Genomic DNA, 16316 nt, shown 5'->3' on the forward strand with positions numbered 1-16316 from the left:
CATTTTTTTTTTTTTTTTTGATCAGAAAACCAAAACCAAAACCAAAACCAAAACTTTTCAATGAAAAGTCAAAAATTTCCACAGAAAACAACCCCATTTTCCAACCAGCTCTAATTACCAAATTCGTTTCATCCAAGTCCCTCCTTAAACCTCACAGATTCCCTCAGCCTTTCAGGGATGACCCACTAAAGAAATACATAACTCTTCACTGTCTGAGACAAGACTTTTCTTTGCTCTGCTGGCTTATCACAGCGTATGTCTGAGCTGCATTGTCTGGGCTATAGGTAGCCCAGCTGGCTAGCTAATTAATCCAGTTAGCATCTGCCAGGTAAACTTTGTGTTACCCCTTTAGATCCGAACAGTTAGTTGAAAATCTGGGGTCTCGCAGGCAGTTCCAGTTATGAGAGGAAATTGATGATGGGGCCAGGTATCTTTGATGCAATCTTGTTTATGTACAAAGAATGCACAAAGTCCTGTTTCCCTGAACACAGGAGGAATCCAACCACAGGAGCCAGTTGTTTTTCTCTCAGCTCCAAGCCTCTTTCAGCCAGCCCCAAAAACCCTGAGCCCTCACTCAGCCCCAAAACCCCTCTCTTTAGGCTTTCTGAAGGCCATGTTCCCAGTTCTTGTTGAGGCTTTGTCTGTTGCTTCCTTGCTGCCTTCTCTCTCAGCTTCTCTGGTCTTTCTGCTGTTTCTCAGACACACACATCTTCACAAAACAATAGCCAGAGAACCCTCTCTTCCCACAGGTGCCTTTGTTTTGGCCCCTGACATGTGTTTGGGGAGGAGGCTGCCATTGTTTTGGCCAGGTGGTTACATAAAGGAGCGTAATGGCTTCTTACATCTATGTTAAAGGAAGTATTTCCTCCTTCCCTCCTCCCCCAGTTTGAGAGTGGTTTAACCCAGCCCTCAACACATAGTTAACACACAGTCATGGCAGCAGAAACTCTGCCGCTGGGGAGGCTGCAGGAGTGGAAGATAGCGGTGGCCTCTTTGCTGGAGGATGGGCTGGCTGTGCACGGCCAGAGAAGCCCCAATAGACAGTGCTGGTTGGGAAGAGAGCATTAGTCAGGCCTGGGCTCATTCAGCACATTCTCCCTGCAATCTTTGTAGCTCGTGGCACTAGTCTGTCCGCTGGTTTATATACATATCTTTATGAGTGCGAGTGTTTGTTTTATTATAATAGGTTTATAGATTTGTACCGGAGTTTTTCTGGCTGTGACGCAAGAAACCCACAAGCCACATGCTGTATGCTGAACTAAGGCAAGTCAGCATACATAGGTTTGCCACGTTTAGCATAGATAAGCGAGGATGCGTTAAAGATAGGGAGGGGGCTGTCTAAGATCATAGCCTCTGAACTTAGCAGAGAGCACATGGAAATAACTGGTTAGGCCAGAAATAACAGACGTAAGAATGAGCTCATGGTCATTGATGGGTCTGAATATGTCATTAATACGCATGAACATCCCAGCCTATAGAGTAAGTGTACCCTGATATTTTTTGCGTAAGAAAATTAAGTTTGGATGTGGAAGGAGGGCACAAGGGGCAACCACATGCTCTTAGGTTTTTCGTAGTTTCTTAGCTCTTCGTTTCGTAGCTCTTTCTTAGTTCTCAGCTGAGTCAAACTCTAAGTTAGATTCTACAGTTTTTCTACACCTTTTAGCTCTCTAGCGTCTCCTAAACTCTTCACCTCCCACTCAACAACTTGAACCATCAGACTCTTTTGGCACGGCAGAGGCAAGGCTGGTCCTTTGTCTCTTACCAGCAGGTTATCAAGGAAGGGTGTGAGCCTGTTAATCTGAAAGCTTTATAGTACGTAATACCACGTGTACCTCTGGAACAATATTATTTCCTGTGTAATTCTAATAGCTTATTATCCATTTGATTATTATTCCATTTTATCTCAGGAAAAGTCTTCAAGGCTGTATCTTGTTCTCGGCATGCGTGTCCGTGTCATGCAGCCCGAGGGTCCTTGCAAACTCTGTGTAGCCTGATTCTGGGACAAAAACCTTATTATTTCTGATCAGATTATTGGCGAGTTTATCACCCATATTATATAACTAATAATAATAATCTCCTAAAAATCAACACCTTCATAGGCAGGCTCCCTATGGAATCCACTTGCCAAAGGGAATTAAATCTTCCCAGGGAGAGGAAACCCAGTGGCAGAGCAGGTGACAACAGCTTTGGGGGGGAATGACCCCCTTGTTCACAAAGGACCTCACTGGTGCCGGGACCCATTTACACCCCCTTCAGCAGGTATCTTGCCCTCTGGATAATTCAGATGATGAGCCCCTTATGGTAGGGACCATGTTGAACTGCATGGAGGTGAGCACACCAAGAAAGCTTGGTAGATAAGAAACGCTGCTAATATTTATGCGTCTGTTTCCTTTGTGAGAGAGGATCTCCCAAATGGACTGTGAAGCAAGAGGCTTCCAGCTCTGCATATGTTATTGTGAGGCTGCTATCAGAAACAGGCTGTCTCACGGGTGTAATTTATCACTCCCTTTTGCAGGAAGGACTAGTATTCCCGGGCCTTTGAACAGTTTTTGGCCAGGCCCCGCCTCTGATTTTGATACCAAGCTCCGCTTCTGCGGGTGGGTGCAAGACAAAAGGTGGATTTTGAGTCAAAAGGGAGTTAGTTGCCCAGAGGCAGGAGCTTCAACGAGCTTCTCAGTCAATCTGCGATCTGCAACATCCTGCACTCAGGGACCTTGTGTGAGTGCACCGTTCCCTGGGAGATTTGGGCTTCATTAACCAATGGGCAGATCCCGGTGAGACAGCAGTGCTGGGCCAAATGAAGCCCAAGCCTCTATTGCCCGAGAAAGGGCCATGTAAAAACACCAGCATCTGACTGATAGTGCTTTAAATTGTGACAGGTACAAATCCTAGTGAATCAGTCGAACTGCAAGTGGAGCTGAACACAGATTGCTGAAACCCTGGTTAAAGCCTGCTCTCATCTTGCATTTAGACAGTGGACATCCCCATTTCAGTTTCATTCAGTCCTGGTCTGTCTATGGGTATGTCTTCACTGCAAAGTTAAGGCCTGATTGTAGTGTGGGGACTGGGTACGCATGCCTGTGCTATCTTTAATCTAGCAATAGCAACAAAGATATGGGGGCATTAACTTAGCAACCGGAGTATGTACCCAGGATCCCCAGTGACCTTGTACTCAGGTGACTAGCCTATGCTGACACCCATGTCATCTCATCTTCACTACTTTTGTTACCCGTGCTTGCTGGATTAAAGCCTACCTATGCTACAATCCCGCCGTTACTTGTAATGAAGACATACGTGATGCCCCAAAATTCCAGCTGGTGTTAAAACCATTGGTGCTGTAGTGTAAATCAGGTGTAGGCTATTTGAACCTTTATTGCTGACCCAGTTACAAAAAACACTTGGGGCAAGATACCTTTCTCTGCATTAAAATAAGCAGGTCTGATAAATAGGCTGGTGATCAGGTTTACTGGTTATAGAATGAGCTAAGTGACTAGTATAGCAAAAGTTGAATGATTTCATAACTGGTTCAGCAAAAATGCTTCCAGTCTGCATTATGGCTCCAGCCACTTTTAAGCTACGTCTGCACTGCATGTTTCTTTCAGCAGCGTGTAGAATGCTTGCCAGTGTAGGTCTCTAGCATGGTTATAAATAGCAGGATAGCCAATGAGGCATGGCTTACGCAAGTAAAAACACACCCGAAAGGTGTGGGTATATATGCGGGTATATACCCTGCACGCTCTCTACTCGCTCAGGCCGTGTCTCCCTGTCTGTACTGATATTTTTAGCAGCGTAGTGTCCTGCTTCTGCCCTGCTCCTGGACTCTGGAGCCTTTTCCCTCTGCAGGAAAAGACTCCCCCAGTGAAGAAAGGCTCTGGAAGTGGGGTCGCAGCGGGGAAAAGCTGAGCCTCATTGTCAGAGTCTTTCCCGGGCCCACTACAGGGAAAGACTCTGGCAGTGGGAAAAGACTCCAGTTCCAGCAGTGGGGAGCTGCTGAAGCTTTTCCTTGCTGTCTTCCCCTGCCAGAACCTTTCACTGTCCCATATAGCTGCATGCCACAGTGTGGACGTAGAAGGTTTCCACTGCGGCGTGTAGCTTGACATCCCTACAAGCCACCACCAATGGTGTGTAATGTAGACATAGCCTTAAAGTCAGGTTAGCTGAACCAGTTTTAAACCAGTTAAAGTTTGGGTGAAATTTCCCTAGGGTAGGCCCCATCATCAACAACTGGGAGCTTTCCTAGCACAGACCAGGTGTCAAAGAAGCCCTTTTGTCTCGTCTTGGTATTTACTACAATGGATTTCACTCTAACCTGATTATCTCAAGGGTGTTCAAATAAATTGCTGTTCATGAGTCTGGAAAACCAAACCCCAAAACTCTATTCATATTTGTTATAAGTTGTTTACAATAATTGATTGATCACAATGCTAACTCCTCCACCCCGCTATTGGGGGCTTACACCCTTTGTTTGAAAATCCTTTGGGGGCTTTAGGATCTTTTATTACACTCAGATGTACAATACAGAGGAGCATTTTTTAAAAAAAGAAAAGAAGACCTCATTGAATGAATTTTGGCTCGGGTAATTATTACCTAGACAGGCTGGCTGATAAGTGAGATAAAGGTAATCTCAGTAGCAAAGTTCAGACAATTTCTCCCTATTGAAACGTGGATTATTTTGAAACATGAGGTCAGTTTAACCTCACTAGCCCAAGAAAGAGTGTCCTGAGCTGCATTATTATGGGATCCATATTGAATCAATTGATTGCTGGGTTAAAATTAATTCATTGCTCCCTAAACCTGAAATCTCAAGGACAGGCTCCCAGTTTTTTTGGGAAGGGGGAGGTGGGAGGAGAAGGGATATTGAGAGACAGGTAGGCCAAGATTTTCAAGAGTGACTATTGATCCTGGAAGCCTCCATTTTTGGGTGCCCACCTTCAGACTCTCTAAAGTGGTCTGATCTTCGGATGGCGGGTGCTCAGCCCTTTCTGAAGATGATGAGGAACATTTTCAAAAGTGCCTAATGCTGTGTGTAGTGTAGTTGTAGCTGTGTCGGTCCCAGGATATTAGAGAGACAAGCTTTGGATATACTTGGACTTAGGAAGACTTTTGATACTGACTCTCATGACATTCTCATAAACAAACGAGGGAAATAGAGTCTAGAAGAAATTACTGAAAGGTGGGTGTACAACTGGTTGAAAAACTGCACTCAAAGCCTGGTTATCATTGGTTTCCTGTCACACAGGGAGGTAGTGTTTAGTGGTGGCCTTCAGGGGTTGCTGGGGGAGGCGGTTGCTAGCACTTTGGAGGAGAGGATAACAATTCAAAATGACCTTGATAAATAGGAGAGTTGGTCTGGAATCAATGTAACGAAATTCAGTAAAGACAACTGCAAAATACTACGCCCAGGAAGGGAAAACCAAATGCACAAGTACAACACAGAGAATAACTGGCTAGGTGGTATACTGCTGAAAGGGATCTGGGGGTCAGAGTGGATGACAGATTGAACTAGTCAGCAATGTGCCACTGCAGTGAAAAAGGCAAATGCCATGCTAGGGTGTATTAACAAGTGTAAAACACGGGGTGTAATTGTCTTGCTCTACTCAGCACGGGTGAGGCTTCAGCTGGAGTACTTTGGTCAGTTTTGGGCACACGCTGAGGGTACATCTACACTGCAACTGGGTGCATACGTCCTACCTTGAGTAGACAGACACGAGCTAGTTCTCCTCGAACTAGTGTGCTAAAAAAATTAGAGGGAGTCCACCGGGGAGCAACAAAACTGATAAACTGTTTAGAAACCCTGCCCTGTGAGGAAAGGTTGAAAGAACTGGGCATGGTTAGTTTAGAGAAGGCTGCCGGGGGCCAGGATAACAGTCTTCAAATATGGAAAAGGATGTAAAGGAGCGGTGATCAATTGTGCTCTGTGTTCACTGAAAGTATGACAAGAAATGATCGGTGTAGTGTGCAGTAAGGGAGGGTTAGGTTAGATATTTGGAACAATGTTTTAATGAGAAGGTTAGTTAAGCAGTGGAACAGGTTGTGGAATCCCCAACACTGGAGGTTGGGAACATAAGAACGACCATACAGGGTCAGACCAACGTCCGTTTAGCACAGCATCCAGGTGCTTCAGAGGGAATGAAAAGAACAGGTAATCATCAAGGGACACTTCAAAGCAGAGGTTTTTAAGAACAGGTTAGCCAAACATCTGTCAGGGATGGTCTAGGTATACTTAATCCCGACTCAGCACAGGTGGATGAATAAAATGACTTCCCAAGGTCCCTTCCAGCCCTACATTTCTGATTATCCCCACTTTACTGATGGGGAAACTGAGGCAGAGAGTGGCAAAGTGACTTGCCCAAAATTATCCAGCAGGTCAGTGGCAAACCCAGGATTACAACTAAAAACTCCTGAGACCCAGGCCAGTGCTCTGGCCACTAGCTCATGCTGCCTCCCCATGTTTTAGAGGATGTCACCAGTGGATTTGTGAGACATTTAAAGAGCAGACCTCCAGACCCGCTGAAATATTCCTGACTTGGATCTCATTACCAGTTTGATACAGAAGCACAAATGGGCACAAGTCTAATTTTTTAAAAATTCTTTTTCTTTGCAGGTGTCTTTTAGAGTTACATCTGTTTTAGGGCCTAGTAACTACATATGAAAGTTATTCCGGAAGAAGGTAGAGTGTGAACTTAAAGCAGAACAGGTATTCCTGAATAACTCCATGTGTGAACAGTCTGATTCTGGAAGAAAAGGCTTCCCACACACGGTGTTATTCAGGAATAAACACGCACTTAATAAGAGGTTTCTTGTATCAATATCTTGTTTGATTTCACCCAGTGGTAATTACCAAGTACTAGTCTTTGATGTATATTTCCTAGATTAAATTACATAATTATCAGATACCTGATAAATTCTTGCAAGGGAAGCAGATTGTTCAGAAGGCTGCAACATGATTTACTTCTATGGTTAATGCTCAGAAGGGGTGAAATTCACTGCTGTGCAAAAGGCCAGCCCAAGCCTTACGTACTGTGTAGGTTCCTATTTTGAAGGCTTAAAGGGGATTTATGCTGTGTATAACCCTCGGGCTGGCTCACACTGAACAGGGCTGAATTTCACCCAAACAGCATGTCACACCAAACCTTAAATTATTGTCTTAGCTTTTGTCTACCCAGGGCTTGAAAGCAGAAGATATAGAGTCAATGACCTCAAACAGCAGGTCCTCCTCTTATAATGAGAATACGAGGGCTCCCGAGAATCTTATCTCTTACAATGGATGAATGTGACAAGGTGGGTGAGGTAATATCTTTTATTGGACCAATTGTTGTTAGTGAAAGAGACAAGTTTTCGAGCTTACACAGAGCTCTTCTTCAGGTCTGGGAAACATACTCAGAGAGTCTCACAGCTAAACACAACCTGGAACAGATTGTTAAAAGAAGTAGGTAACACACATTTCAAGGAACCAGTCAAAGGGAAGTGGCCAGTTAACTCTGTATGCTAATCGATCTGTTCCACCTGTGACACTGAGTATGTTTCCCAGGGTATGTTTACACTGTGGAGTGAAGTCGATTTATTTTAAATCGACTTTTACCCACCTATTTTTAGAAGTCGCAGGAGCGTGATCACACCACACTCATTGCGTTGGGGTCTTGCGTCCCCACTCACCATGCTTGGGTCGACAATCAACGAAGTGCACCATGGGTAAGCTTTTGGGAAGGTTGTCATCCTCCCATGATGCAACGTGCTCCCTCCATCTCCCTTCTTGTCCCAAACAAATGGCAAATGCTTTTTCATGCCATTTTTCTCTGCCACGCACACGCTGTTACCAGAGAGGCATGGCTCAGCTCTGCACTATTATTGCAGCACAAATACCTCTTGATTTATACTGAAGTATTTTCAAGGGTGAGACAAGAACCACAGCCTGGAAAATTGTGTTACTGAGGCTGTCCTGCTACAAGCCATAGAACAAAACAATTCCCATTTGCTGCAGGCTGTCAGACACCATCTACAGTTGGTGGAGCGCCGGTTCTGGTTCCAAGAAACAAGCACAGACTGGTGGGATCGCATCGTTATGAAGGTGTGGGATGATGAGCAGTGGCTGCAGAACTTTTGTATGTGAAAGGTCACTTTCCCTGAACTTTGCGCGGAGCTGTCCTCAGCCCTGAAGCGCATGAATACTCGCTTGAGACCTGCTGTGACAGTGGAGAAGAGAGTGTCAATTTATCTGTGGAAGCTAGCAATCCCAGACTGCTACTGGTCAGTTGGGAATCAGTTCGGAGTTGGTAAATCCTCCGTGGGAACTGCTGTGATACAAGTGTGTAGGGCCATTAATAGACTTCTGCTACAAAGAATAGTGACTTTGGAAAACATGCAGGACATAATGGACATAGGTTTGCCGCAATGGGGTTCCCAAATGTTGGGGGGGCAATAAATGGCACGAATATCCCTAGCTAACTGTGACCCGTCCGTGCCTAGGGTAACCATTTGAAAATGCCAAGGTCAGGGCAGGCTGCAAAAGGAGAGCAGATTCTTCCAATACTGGTGGATGACACAGAAGTCAGACTTCCCAACCAGCCGCAAACAGTGCTTCTGATCTCCCCACACTGGTTATCAAGAAGCTAAAACAAAAATATACACAGACCCCTTTACTGCACTTCAGTTTCTGGCTCCCAATCAGCCACTAGGTCCAGTAAAGAGATAAGTTATTTAAAACTCTATGCTCTTTACCAAAAAGGTTCTCCTGACCTCAAAGGGTCAGCCACAGCACCAGATCAATATAAGTTTGGATCTTACCCAAAATACCACGCTGCCAGCCAATCCTCTAGTAACTAAAACTAAAGGTTTATTGTAAAAGGAGAGAAACAAACTATAAGAGAAATGTTAAATGATCAAAGCAATCACATACATACAAATGATTGGAAAGTCCATATACATCAGGTTTCCAGTAGAAATGTGGAATTTGCAGGCTTGTATAGTCCCTCTGGTGTACATCCAGTACCGGGATGGGCCTCAGTCCTTTGATTCACAGCTTCAGTTGTAGATGAATTGATCCAGAGGAATGAAGACTAAATAGTCTATGTGCAGAGTTTGTTCAAATTCTCCCATGAGAATTAGATAGGTGATTCCAGGCTGGTGCTGGGATCTCAAATCTGTCCGATCACACTTAGCACCGGACCACCTTGTCACAGAATACATAAACCGGAAGGGATACTTCTCAATGGTGTTGCACTGACTTCAGCGTGGGGTGGTCTGGAAAGGGGCATGACGCGTACATCTTTAGGAACTCAGGTCTGTTCAAAAAAATGCAGGTGGGCACTTTCTTCCTTTACCAAAAAATAAATATTGGTGATGTTGAAATGCCAATAGTAATCCTGGGGGATCCTGCCAACCCCTTGTCCCCCTGGTTAATGAAGCTGTACACCGGGCACCTGGACAGTGAGAAGGAGCTCAGCAAGTGCAGAATGGTGGTGGAATGTGCATTTGGCCATTTAAAAGCAAGATGGAGATGTCTACTCACTAGGCTTGACCTCAGTGAAAAAAACATCCCAGGGTCGTGGAGGCTGATAGGCTGGCCACAGATTTTGAGCAGCCAGATTCCAATGCTATGCTGAGAGCTAACTGCAGAGCGCTGCACCTCAGGGAAGCATTGAAAAACTGTTTTTGGAACTAACCACAGTAATGTATGTCTCTGTCAGTGCTGTGCCTTCCCTTCCCATCCCCCACCCTCGCACCATTGGCCCTTTCCTCTTCATTCCTCACCAACAATCCCCAAGCTATAAATGAATAAAGACTGCCATTTTTTAAAGCAGATCAGTTTTATCCGTCACCCGTTTCAGTGGGGGGAAGGAAGGTATGTTAAACATTGTCATCAGGCCACTTACCCATCCGGAGCAAACTGTGACTATGCAAACAGCAATGGTTGCGTGCACTTCTTAAAGAGGCCGTCACCTCTTTCTGCTCGCCTTCATCAGCATGGAGTGGAGCACATACCGCACCCTGTTCAAACTCCTCCTACAGTGCTTGGGGGGGTGGGGGCTGATAACAAAGCGGTAGGCGGCAGAGCATTTTGGAAGGACTGCAGAGGGAATCTGTCCTGCTACTGCTCTTCCTGGAGCTCTACCAGATGCCTCAGCATGTCAGATTGATCCGTCATAATATGCAACATCGCCTGTTGCATTGCATGCTTCTGCTCCTGTGCTGATTTTCTGTGCTTCATGTCCATGTCTAGTTTTTCTGACAAGGACATCCTCCAGGCTCTAAGATCTGTGTCAGCAGCTGTGGAGGTGTTCATTAATTCACTGAACATGTCATCCCGAGTTTTTACCCCCGCTTCCTAATCTGGGAAAAGCGCTCTGCGGGAGTACAAGATGGGATGAAGGCCAACATGTCCACTGTAAGGCAAGCAAAACACAAAGTTGCCACTGTTAGCTGACCCCATGGAGTAAGAAATGTTACAAGTGGCGTTACGTCGACCTCCACTGTCAGGGTAGACCAGGCCTCATTCTCAGACCTGAAGAAGAGCTCTGTGTAAACTAGAAAACTTGTCTGTCTCACCAAAAGAAGTTGGTCCAATAAAAGACATTACCTCACCCACCTTGTCTCTGTAATATCCTAGGACTGACATGGCTACAATAACATTACATACAACAATGGATAAATGTTTGCATTCAAATGAGTTGGTTATTCTCCTGTACCTACCAGCGTCCTATAGATTTGCTTTGCTGGTTTTAGCATCTGCGGTGGTGGGAAGCCACTGATGCTGCAGTTGGGGTGAGATGCCCTGCGTTCTGAAATTCACAGACCTGTTCTGACTTCCATGGGTCTGTCCCTTATTCTGTAGTGAGAGCCTTTCATTCATTTTGCGAATGCTGGGACTGTGGTGCAGTGACATGACATGAGGGCACCACGCCCGGAGGCCGCACTCCTGATGGCAGGAGGAGAACATCATGACTTTGTGGCACAGCTTCACATGGTTGTTTGGTTCCACAAATCGATGGGAAATGCACTGAACCATTATACAGTCTCCTGTTTGAGTGAGATGGGTTTGGAAGGGTCCCCCTCCCCAAATCTGCCCTTGTTGGACACCCCCCCCTTATTCCTAATGTGGAATCTGATCATAGAGTGACATTGGGAGACACACTCTATGTGAAATCAGCCTTGGCACAGCACAGTGGCATTTTCCTTGTGAGAAGCTCTTATCTATGAAGCACCCTGTGACATTTCCATAGGGTCTTGGAGAAGCTGGATCATATCAGTGTCACTTAATGAATTGTCATGATGCATGGCTAGTCGGGAAGGGCCAGATTGCCGCTGGTCCTTAATGGGTGTGCAAAAGACGGTGTGGGCATAAGAAGACTTGTTGCTTCTTGAATTCTATGAGCAAGGGTCAGGGACAAGTGCAATCTCTGCTCTTTGGGAAACACAGAAGCTGCTCGCTCTGTGCACCCAGATATGATCTAGCTCTAAATTAGCCTCTTCCCTGCTATGCACTGGGCATGGCTGTGGAGCTGTTAAGATCTCATGTACTACCAGTTATTCATTGAAGCTTGGTGACTCCGAGACTTCATGTGTGGGGTGAATTACTGCTGTCATCAGTAGGGATCTAAGCAGGGACCGCCTTTTCGTTCTGTATTTGTACAGTGCCTAGCACAATGGGGTCCTGGGCCACATCTGGGACTCCTGGTCTCTACCACAATACGATATAATAAATAATAATTGGTTCTGATTTATATCGACCCCCCCCCAATTCCAGATGGTCAGATCTGGGGGCTACAGTTTGTGCCCACCCCAAGTCATTTGCTTGATTGTAATCTCACTTACACCAGTTTGACACCAATGCAACTGCAGTAACCGCAGCAGAGTCACTCCTCATTTGCAATGCTGCAAGTCAGATCTGAATCAGGGCTGGTATATATAAAGTTTTGCTCTTCAGCCTTGCTTATGTATATCCATTAACTATTATTAAGAAGTTACTGTTGCTTATTAATCACTATAATTAAATGTATGAGAGTTATTGATTAAGTTATTTTTCCTTCTGGATGTCACTTGGGAGACAGTGTGGAAAAAGGTGACTTCCACCATGTCCCCTCTTTAAATAGGACCACCACATTTCCTACCCCAAACCCTGCTCTGTGGTCTATCTATGGACCCTATCACCCTAGGCTCTGAGCATCCCACACTATTTAATGTATTTATCCTCAAAACACCTCTCTGAGATAGTAAAGTGCTACTATCCCCATTTTGCAGATAGGAAACTGACACACACAGAGATTAAGTAACTTGCCCAAGGTCATTAAAGAAGTCTATGGCAGAGCAAGGAATCAAACTAGGGTTAGACTCTTGTAATAGCCACTGGACCCGCCTTTCTCTCTGGTTTGGGGCACAGGGCCCAAGAGGTCTTCCCCATTTTCGTTCACATGTATGTGCAGCTCGAGGTAAAATTTGGCCCTTCCATTTAATTCAGTTGCCAGACTTTTAGGGCTGGATTGTGCAACCCTTCCATTGGTCACTCAAACAATCTCACAGATGGGAGTATGAGTTGCACAATCTCGCCCTTAATCTTCCTGTGATCTCTGTCTTCACAACTGTGTCTTGCACTTTGCTCTACAGCACAACATCTGAGGCAGTGGTGTCCTTATAACCTATTGTGTAACTTGTTGCTTCTGTGATAGACTGCAGTGTGAAGCTGCGATGGAAGGACTCAAATCCTCTTTCAAATTCTGCCAGCTTGTCTTTTTTCCCACGGTGAACTTTAGCCTTATTAACTATTGCCCTACAAAATACAGACTACCTGGGGAAGCTTGGGAGGAAGTGGGGAAAAAACCACCCATGTGGAAATGTTATCTATGAGTCCATGCCAGGAGATAATCATTCTTTAATACACACTGTATCTAAAAGGGAAAATTTATATTTGTCATGCCAAAAGGGCACTTTTGTGCACTTTGGATTGTTTGCAGATTTAATAATATATCCATATAAATATATCAATAAAAAGGCATAAAAAAAGATTACGGGTGCATGGTTACATGATCCAGAAGGTATATCTACACTACAATCACAGTGATGTGATTGCATCTCATCTAGACATTTAATCCAGCTAGCACAGTAACTATCTAAGGTTGTGGGAAGGCTTGTACAGTTTACACAGAAGACCATGGTGCCATAGCTTTACTGCTCCAGTACCAAGTTAGATAAATTAAAGTTAGCTCAGGAAATGTCTACACAAGCTGCAATCACACCCGGTAGACGTACCCCAAGTTAGGGAATGCCAGAGGATGCATGTGCAGATGTTTTTACGGCCCCTTGTCTGTATGTATTGTGACTCCAGGGATCTCACAGCAGAGTTTAGTTCCAGCTTGCCACAGAATACATAAGCCTTGGTTACACTACAGGCCTGAAGTTTCAGTACACTAGGGCCTTTCATTTGGCAGTGAAAAGAGATTGCAAGTGGGGGTGAATGCAAGCTAGAGGAATGTAAAAAACCCTTAGTGGTAATGAGAACCAGACCCACAGTCTCTAATAGAACTGGTTGAAAAATTTATGCTGAAACTGGTTTTTTTAAAGAAAATTGGATTATTGTCAAAAGGAATTTTTTTTTCCAAAAAGTGTCTGCTTTCTGCAGAAAATATAGATTTTTCATAAAAAAACAGAATACCTGAAACCTAAATGTGTCAGCGGAAAATCAAAATATTTTGATTTTGAAATGATGCTGGTTCAGAATCCACATGGGCTGTGATCCGCAGCCAAACTACATCTCCCATGATGCACCACAGCCAAGTGATTGTCCTGATGCTAGCCTCCCCTCACCAAAAGGGAGAACTATACTGCATCATGGGAGATGCAGTCCAACTAAGGAGCCTGGTCTATAGAGGAGAATAGGAGCATGAGGCTCCCAAACTACATCTCCCATGAGGCACCATAGTGGCATTTTAGAATCAAAGTATTTCAGCTTTGGGCCAAAGTAGTAGTTTTTCTCTGAAATATTTCAACTTTTTATTTTTCAAATTTTTCAAATTTTTATTTTTCTCAAAATTTTGTGGTGGGAAAATAATTTTTTCATCAGATCTGGTTCTGATTACATGTTTACAATACAATATATATAGACTTGTTTCTCAGACAATACAGTATAAATTGACCCTGTCTCTTATGCATACATCCAGCAGTAGACAGCAATGCAAGGTACTACATACCTGAATCTAAAGCCGTGGGAAAATACTGTATATTATAGATTTTGACCTTAAAATCAGTGAATCTCTGTTTCCCTATAGCCTTAGAAGAAACACACAGAATCTTCCAGTGTTGTCTTACTTCTCAGACAGAAACAGAGGAAATACCATGCCAGATTAGACCAGTGATTCATTTATTTATTTACTTAATATTTACATCTGTTTGATTTCAGTTTGGGGGATTAGCTTCTAACTGGATAGCGCTTAGCTGATGGGAAGGTTGGGGTTCGTGGTTCGTAGTTGCTGTACTGAGGCATTCCTGTAGAATTTATTTATAATGTGTGAACTGTAGAAGAATTTAAAATATGACATGAAGGTTTATAAATACATTTGAGTTGAATATCATATTGATGGATGACTGCACAGAAAATTAATATTTAACCTACAATAATAATCTTCTCCTGATGGATGAGTTATTAATTGTTTTCTTCCACAAAGGGGAAAACATTGCAAGCTTTTTGGGACAGGGACCTCGTCTTCTTCTGTGTTAAGAATGAATCTAGGACCTAATTTTTCTAGCGCCTGCAGTTTCCCCTGGAATTGTGGCAGGTGCTCATCACTGCTGAAAATTAGGCCACTCTGATTTTTACACATCTACAGAAATGTTAACGGAAGGCTTTAAACAACACCACGTTAGACCTCACAACAGGAAAGGGTATTGGCTTTGCTGGGATTGCTTTCTCCCACCAATGAAATGCAGCCACCTCTGGGGAGGGGCGGGAATGCAGAAGCTATGCACTTCACAGCAACATTACACCACAAATTAGGACAGGAAGTAGAGAATATCTTTTTTCCAGTCAAAACCGATGGGGGAACTGAGGTAAGGAAAATGTAGTTACCTGAGTTGCAATTTAGCCAGAATAATCGAGGTGATACTGCTTATTTTGGAAAAAGGGCCATAAGAACTTTAGCACCACAAGTAGTCAGGACCTGGCTTTATGTTTCAGCTATAAGAAAGAGGAACAGGGGAACAAAGGCTGGGTTAAAACAAAGATACAAGTGAAGTGAAGCTGCTGCTGAATGGTCTCCTTCATTCTCAGTTCCCAGGATCCCCAGACTCTACTGGAGTGAGGAATTGAAGAGGGGGAAAAGGCAATGTCTGTGTTATCCCAGCAAGGGGAGTTGGTAACATTGAGTATGCCTAGAAAGACACAGCTGTTAGGATCCTGCTTTCCTTTCCATCTGCTCCTTCCAGCCCTGTCCACGCTGAAAAATGGCTGTGTTTTCAAGGCTAAATGTTACAGGTAAGGGTTTCTAACACCCATCGCTCTTGCATTACTAGCTTGGCTCTGTAAAGCAGTTCAGTGCGTCCACACGCTGCACTCCTTGGCCTGGGCTTAGTGGTTCCAACCCCCTAGTTGTGGGGACAGGCCTTTAGTTTTGGGTGGGCCCAGGCGCGCCCAGCCTAGCATCTGCAAATAGTACACAGCGCCCCCAGGCTGTCACAGTGCATTGTGGGTTTCCCATTCCAGTTCCCAGCCCTCACTGCTCAACCGTTGGGTTGTGGGAGAACCTGAAAAGCATTGCGGAAGCGGAAGGGTATTCTGAGAAACAGGGTGAACATCCTACAACCCCTCCTGCTGGGTGCACTAGGGCAGCCCTAGATGAGTGCAGGCCCTTCATGGACCGGTACAAGGCAGTTCATTTACTGCAAACGATCTAGGCAGTGAGCACAAAGTCCAGGAAGGTCAGGCAGGATGAGGCAGGAGCACTGAGGGATTGTGCCAGAGAACTGCAGTGATGCAACTGTGACACCTTCCCAGCCTCCCTAGCCCTGGAATGGTTTGAACCGAACCAGTTTGGGTGGAGGCGCTTATAAGACCTGCCCGGGGATGGTGCAGTCACCATCTAGCAACAGGTGCTTGTGTGCGGTTTGCAAACATCAGCCTGCCTAGGTTAGCACACCAGATGGCCCTCTCTCTAGCCGGGGGTGCAGGAGCCTGCCATGTCACGTGCAGCTGGCAGATTAAAACTAACTAGAACAGCATATTCCAACCCAGGCGGAGAACAAGGAGTTCTGGTTGCTCTCTTCAAACTAACTAGCGCCTGAGAAGGGCAATTGCCAGTCATAAGGCGCGGTGAGGAGGTGCAGCAGAACAT

The sequence above is a fragment of the Emydura macquarii genome, unplaced genomic scaffold (genome assembly GCF_026122565.2).
Source record: "Emydura macquarii macquarii isolate MOO-44397 ecotype Brisbane River unplaced genomic scaffold, CSIRO-AGI_Emac_v2 contig_2795, whole genome shotgun sequence".
In the NCBI taxonomy this organism is placed as follows: Eukaryota; Metazoa; Chordata; order Testudines; family Chelidae; genus Emydura; species Emydura macquarii.